We start from the raw sequence: 6916 nt of genomic DNA on the forward strand, positions 1-6916 counted from the left end.
CACATATAACCTTAATCTCTCCATCAGATAATGTACAGTAATACCGGAGTTCAGCTCACATGTGTTTGAACAGCCGTTAAATCACCGTTACAGTCACACAGGGGCTTTACAGGACCACACCCCCCCTGACCTTTGACCTTCAATCAGGCAAGGAGGAAAAACCCTTGTTCAGGGCTCTGACAGCCTCAGGGAGGCTGGGAAAAAAACTCTTTGTGAGTCTTGAAGCACCAGGCTTTGAGACAGCTTTCCATTCACAAAAAGTCAGATGGGGGGGCCAACCAATAGTTCCCGAGCCTGTGGCCCATAGAGCCAGGAGCCTATGTCCTGTTTGTGTAGCGGGAGGCGGCTTGATGTACAAGTACACCCCCTGGACATGACGCTAGTACAGTATGTCACAGGGACTTACCCCCCAATCCAACCCTTGATGCTGGGTGCCAAGCAGGGAGGCATTAGGTCCCATTTCTATAGTCTTTGGTATGACCTGGCCGGGGGAACTGAACCCCAACCTTCCAATCTCAGGGCAGACACTCTAACCAGGCCGCTGAGCTGGTAAAGGACCGCAATGGAAATAAGCAGCTGGATTTTGTATGCGTTTTATCCTTTTGATAATGGTGTGACAATGTACAGTACCTATTTTACATATGTTTATTATCAATAGAGGTGAAAGTCAAAGTAAAGAAATAACAGGGGGGTGGGGGTTACTGGGGTGGTATTTTTCATTCCTAATCCTTTTTGCCCTGCTAAAGCACCTGCTGTCCTCCTGCAGGCTGGAGGGATGGGAGGGAGTTTGCCGTTGAGCACTCGGCCGACTATACCACCTTCCACAGGGCTTGCAGGTCCGAGGAAGAGCTATTCCCATACCAGACGTGTTTCGTATTGTATTGTACTGTATTATTGTATTGTATTGTATTGTACTGTATTGTACTGTATTATTGTATTGTATTGCATTCTCCCAGTCAGGTCCTCAGTGATGTGCACAGTGCACACCGAGGTCCTTGCAGCCGGAGGGGTCAAGAGAGAGAGTGTATAAGACCTCTGTACTTCTGTGTACAGAAGTAAATGATAATCTACTTTGTCACAAACCGACTAAAGAAATGCCGTGCCACACAGGGACGGACTTTACATTTACCCCCATCACTCATGGTGTAACCCAGTGGTTCTCGAAGTGGAGACCAGGGACCCACTTTGAGAACCATTGATGGGGTTCCAGGGGGTCCCCTGCAAAATATGTTAACCCCTTAAACCCAACTAGGATATTAAAAAATAACAGTTTTTTAATATATTATTTGGGGTAAAAGTTTAAAATTTTTACCTATAAATGCCATCAAATCAGATCAAGTTTCTTTATAGTGCACATATCAGAGGGATTCAATTGCTTGTGAGTAGAACAGAGTCTTGAGTCTGGATTTAAAAGATTCAACAGAGGGGGCGTGTCCAGAACAGAGATGGCACGGTTCATTTCACCATTATTTCACTGGTTAGAGGTGAACCCACTGAGAGAGAGGATATAATGACTTTTCTATCACTCTCTCAACCTACAGTATAGACCAGTGGTTCTCAACCTATGGGTCGGGGGGGTCCCGACTCCCGACATGATTTTGAGGGGTTCCCCAGATTGAAGTGACAATTTAAGGACTTTTAAGACCTTTTAAATACCTAAAGAAAATGGAAGAAAAGAAAAGAAAAAAATTGAAATGAAATTAAATAAAAAAAGATCATTACTGCATCAAAGGTAATCAACAAACTATACTATACAAACTGTTGAAACATTGGCCAAATTGTCAAAGCGTTGTGTAGATCTGCTATTTTCACAATATTTATCTGTGGAACCGAGTCAAACTAAATGTAATGCCTCAACTAACTTGCATATGATCATTTTGGGGGGCTGCGGCCTGAAAAGGTTGAGAAACACTGGTTTAGAGGTTAACCCACTGAGAGAGTGGATATAATGACTTTTCTTTCACTCTCTCAACCGACAGACAGTTGCAGCATTCTGTACTAAATCTAATCTAACAACACAAATCTTCTCTGATGGGGAGGGTCCCTGGCTGCCTGGCACCAAATCTTTTCAACTGGGACTCTGCGGTCAAACATGTCATTTTGGGAGGGGCGGAGTCCTTGACATGAACATGTTTGAGATCCATTGCTGTAACCCAATCACACACACACACACACACACACACACACACACACACACACACACACACACACACACACACACACACACACACACACACACACACACACACACACACACACACACACACACACACACACAGGCAACACAAAACATAACATAACACATACTGCAAATCCCTAACACATTTCCCATAACACATGCCCATATACAGTACAAATAATAACACAATAAAAGGACAATAACTCTAACCTAATACGCCCCAGAGTGAACTGGGAAATCTGCTCCCACCCCTATAATAGCCTGGGACAGTACAATATGAATTCATATGTATGTACAGTCTAGTTATCCACAGTGATGGAACGGCAAATATATTACATTATGTTAATTTAAACAGACTATAAAATCAACATAAAGGCCATACATTATATACTCTCTTTCTTTGTCTTGGAATAGAGAACACCACCCTTGACAGTTGGTTAAAAATGTAAACAACAACATTGCAATTAAAATAAACTTTCATTCAAATATCTGAGTGTCAGATATGACTTGATAAGCCCACATAGTTGTCTTATATAAGACATTTATTCAACAACAACGTTTACCTTCCAAATTTGGCTTCTTCCTGTTGTCCCCCAACAGTGTTACCAAGCAACCAGCAGCTCACACATGATAAACAGAAAGAAAGAAAGAAAGAAAGAAAGAAAGGTCAAGCTTCCAAAATGACACAAACACACACAAAATTACAATAAATAAAAACAATTGTCCTTTCCATAGGGAAAATATATATTTTGTAGTTAATATAATTTACATCCAAAGTATATTGTGAAAATAGGTTTCCAGGGTGCACATAATAATAATAATAATAATGGTAATAATAATTATAATAATAATAATAATAATAATAATAATAATAATAAAAAATCATAATAATCACAAATCGTGCTGTTTTCAGAAGACATTATAACAAGCTGGGCTTCTAAATGAAGGAAACACCTTACTGGGGCCTTTGTAGAAAGTAGGTGATAATAACATATTATAAATGAAATGCTGTAATGAATTAAAATGAATTAACTACGACGTTTAAAACAATAACATTCTAAATAAAATCTAAATGAATCTGATACCTAATTAATATGATATAATCTGATATAGGCTACTTAATATTTGGCATTAGGCAATAAAACGATTAGCCTATGTATTTACACTCTTAAACCTCCAAACTATTGTTATTTTTTACATCAACTAATACTATTTCAATCTGTCTTATACATTTAAACAAGATTTCTATTCCTACTAAACTAAATGGCCTAAGCCTTTTATATCATTTTAACCTTAGGCCCTAAGGTTAAATGATATAAAAGTCTATTAGGTTAGTGTTTATTTGAACCTAAATGTAATAAATGTGTCTCATCTGACCTGGTCTGTTGTGGAAATAATACTAAAGCTATAATTTATGAATTACCAACAATGAGGATATAGACCCAACAGACAGAAATGCGAATAATATTATATTATATTGAAATAAATATGGTTAATTATGAGCAAAACATTTAAAGACAATTATAGCCTAAAGTATAGTGATGATAAGCTTTATAATCTACATAAATAAATAATAACATTAAAAGGGTTAACGTAATCTTAAGTAATTCGTAAATTTGCCTCGGAGTTCAATTTCAGTGTGTGAAAAATGTGTGTCAATTTGCCTCTAATTTATGCTCCGTCGTACGGCGGTGCTGTGCAGCAACCAGCCGATCTACAAGATCAAGCTTTACAAGCTTGATCTTGTAATCGCACGCACGTCGTGTGACGAAAATCGGGGTTAAAAGGGAAAGGAATGTTGACCTTATTGCCTATAACATTTCACACCTATATTGATTCTATTTATTTTTTAACCGTTGACACTAAATATTAGCCGTAATTAGCTTTAAATGTGATGAATTGAATACATAGACAGGACCACAATGGAAAGTTGGAAACAAGCCCTCAGGGCTTTTTGTGTTATCCTTAGCATCATTGTATATTGCAAACTATTAAGTCAGTCAGTCAGTCAGTCAGTCAGTCAGTCAGTCAGTCAGTCAGTCAGTCAGTCAGTCAGTCAGACAGACAGACAGACAGACAGACAGACAGACAGACAGACAGTCAGTCAGTCAGTCAGTCAGTCAGTCAGTCAGTCAGTCAGTCAGTCAGTCAGTCAGTCAGTCAGACAGACAGACAGACAGACAGACAGACAGACAGACAGACAGACAGACAGACAGACAGACAGACAAATCATGGTCTTTGTTAAAGGGAAAGTTTTTTTTTTTCTCCTCTCTCTTCTAGTTTTTAATCCGCCTTCAACTAATCGATTGTTCTGGTCGGCCTATGATCAGAGCGGGGTGATAATCCTGGTGGTGGGAACGCCCCCTGCACCGTGGTGGGAACGCCCCCTGCACCATGAGTCCATGCCCACGGTTATTATCGGCTCCTTATCAGCGCTCACACGCTCATTAGGGCCTTTTACACGCTTTTACACGCTTTTACACGGGGACACGAGCCGTGTCACTGCTGTGTAAAGATGCTGTTGACATTTGTCAGTTTGTCACGGCAGATAAACTCGTCTATTAAAACGCAAGGCCGTCCAGTTTCTAATAAAATCCCGCATGGGTGTTAAATCATTTAACTCTCGATAGATCAATTATTTTATTTTACTATTTCTTTATTTATTTTTTATTTTTTTAACAAATATATTACATTTAAAAAAGAAATCCATACATGTTATTTGATTTTTTTAATATCATTTTGGGTATAATATTTTACAGTAGAGAAGCCAGTCTGGAATCACAATTACAGACTTTAAAACATGTAAAGAAATTGAATTAACGATGTTTGTTTATTTTATTTTATTTTCTATTTCATAAATAAAATACCATAAATAACCGGGTCGGGGGGTGGCATGGCAGAAATAGCATTTTTCATAAAATCGTGGCTATGATTTTGGTATTATTGTCTCCGTTCTGCCAAATGTCATCAAGGCTCCAGTTGATTAAAAACTCATCTTTTTTTCCCTTCTGTTTTTTCCGAGTCTGGGATTCAACATTTATTTCAAATATTCCGTTATTGGATTCGTGAGTAAAATGCATTGACTGGGCAGACCTGAGGGGCTGAGGCTATTTTAAGTAGCCTATTAATTTATCACATCTTTATTGGTATAATTCAACGTATTTTAGGCCTATTTTATTCCAGGTTAGTCGTATTAAAACTTTAATAGTCTATAATCTACTTTGTCTCATATTCGGTACAGAACTTATTCTCAAACGGTCACTCGCGCGAGACTGTGACCCTAACCGCGCACGCACGCACACGCACGCACACACGCGCGCACACACACACACACACACACACACACACACGCACGCACACACACACACACGCACGCACGCACGCACGCACGCACGCACGCACGCACGCACGCACGCACACACACACACACACACACACACACACACACACACACACACACACACACACACACACACACACACACACACACACACACACACACACAGGCGATTTTAGCCTCTCTCGAGGGGGAGGGGGGGGCAAGATTTTGTCATGGAAGAAAAAACACCATCTGTGAGGAAGTGCACAGTATGGTTAACTTGGTAGACCTACACCATAGAAATAAGACAGAGAATCCTTTATACCAGAGAGTTGCATAAGGAACTGAGTCGAGCACAGGCTACAGGTAATGTGACAGTTATGTCTAGCAGGTGGGCAGGGCTACTGCCCTAATCTACTGTCATCACCAGTGTGGCTAACACAGTGCAAACATCATCCTATAAACATATTATGAACACTGAATAAAAACGGTACTCCATCTGAAAAGTAGCGTACTTAAACCAATAAAACAATTGAACTAGCAGACAGTTGCAAAGAGGCTAAGCAAAACAAACGATGCAATGTAACATTCCATGTAACTGTCACAGCTTGCTTACATGTTATATCCTTCACACACACATGTCAGGATGACAGATAGACATCCTTATTATTGTAGTTTGATCGATTTTCAGAGGAAAAACCTACATGCTTGTTAACTCCTGCAGGGCAGAGCAGGGATCAAAGAGAGACACTTTCGTTTCATACATATCTATTTACAATGCCAAATACCACTTGTATGCACATGACAAATCCGTATGAGAACCATATAAAATCGCCAATGCGCACGCACACACACACACACACACACACGCACACGCACACGCGCACACACACACACACACACACACACACACACACACACACACACACACACACACACACACACACACACACACACACACACACACACACACACACACACACACACACACACACACACACACACACAGAGCAGCGGCAGCAGAAGAAGAAGAAGCAAGCACTGACATCAGTCAGCGCGACATATCTCCAGTCCTGGCTGCATGCATGCATGCACTCCTCCTCACCTCCTCCTCTCCTAGCCTAGCCTCCTCCTCTCCTCTCCTAGCCTCCTCCAGCCCAGTCAGTCAGTCTCACTCACATCACATCCAGATCCGTGCAGGACCAACGGAGTCAGTGGAGTTGTTCTCGCGGGGAACGCAGAGAGGAGAGAGAGGAGCGGGCAGACTGAGAGCTCCGTTTGGGTTCCTTGTTTTTTTGTTTTGTTTCTTTTTGTTTTCCTGCCGGGTATAAGTTCAGTTGTGTGTGTTTTTGGTGGGGTTGTGTTGTGCTGTGTGTGTGCCTGCATGGTTCCACACTGTGCTTCTGGTGCTCCACACA

Source organism: Gymnoscopelus microlampas, assembly GCF_963454915.1.
Source record: "Gymnoscopelus microlampas genome assembly, chromosome: 20".
NCBI classification, from domain to species: domain Eukaryota; kingdom Metazoa; phylum Chordata; class Actinopteri; order Myctophiformes; family Myctophidae; genus Gymnoscopelus; species Gymnoscopelus microlampas.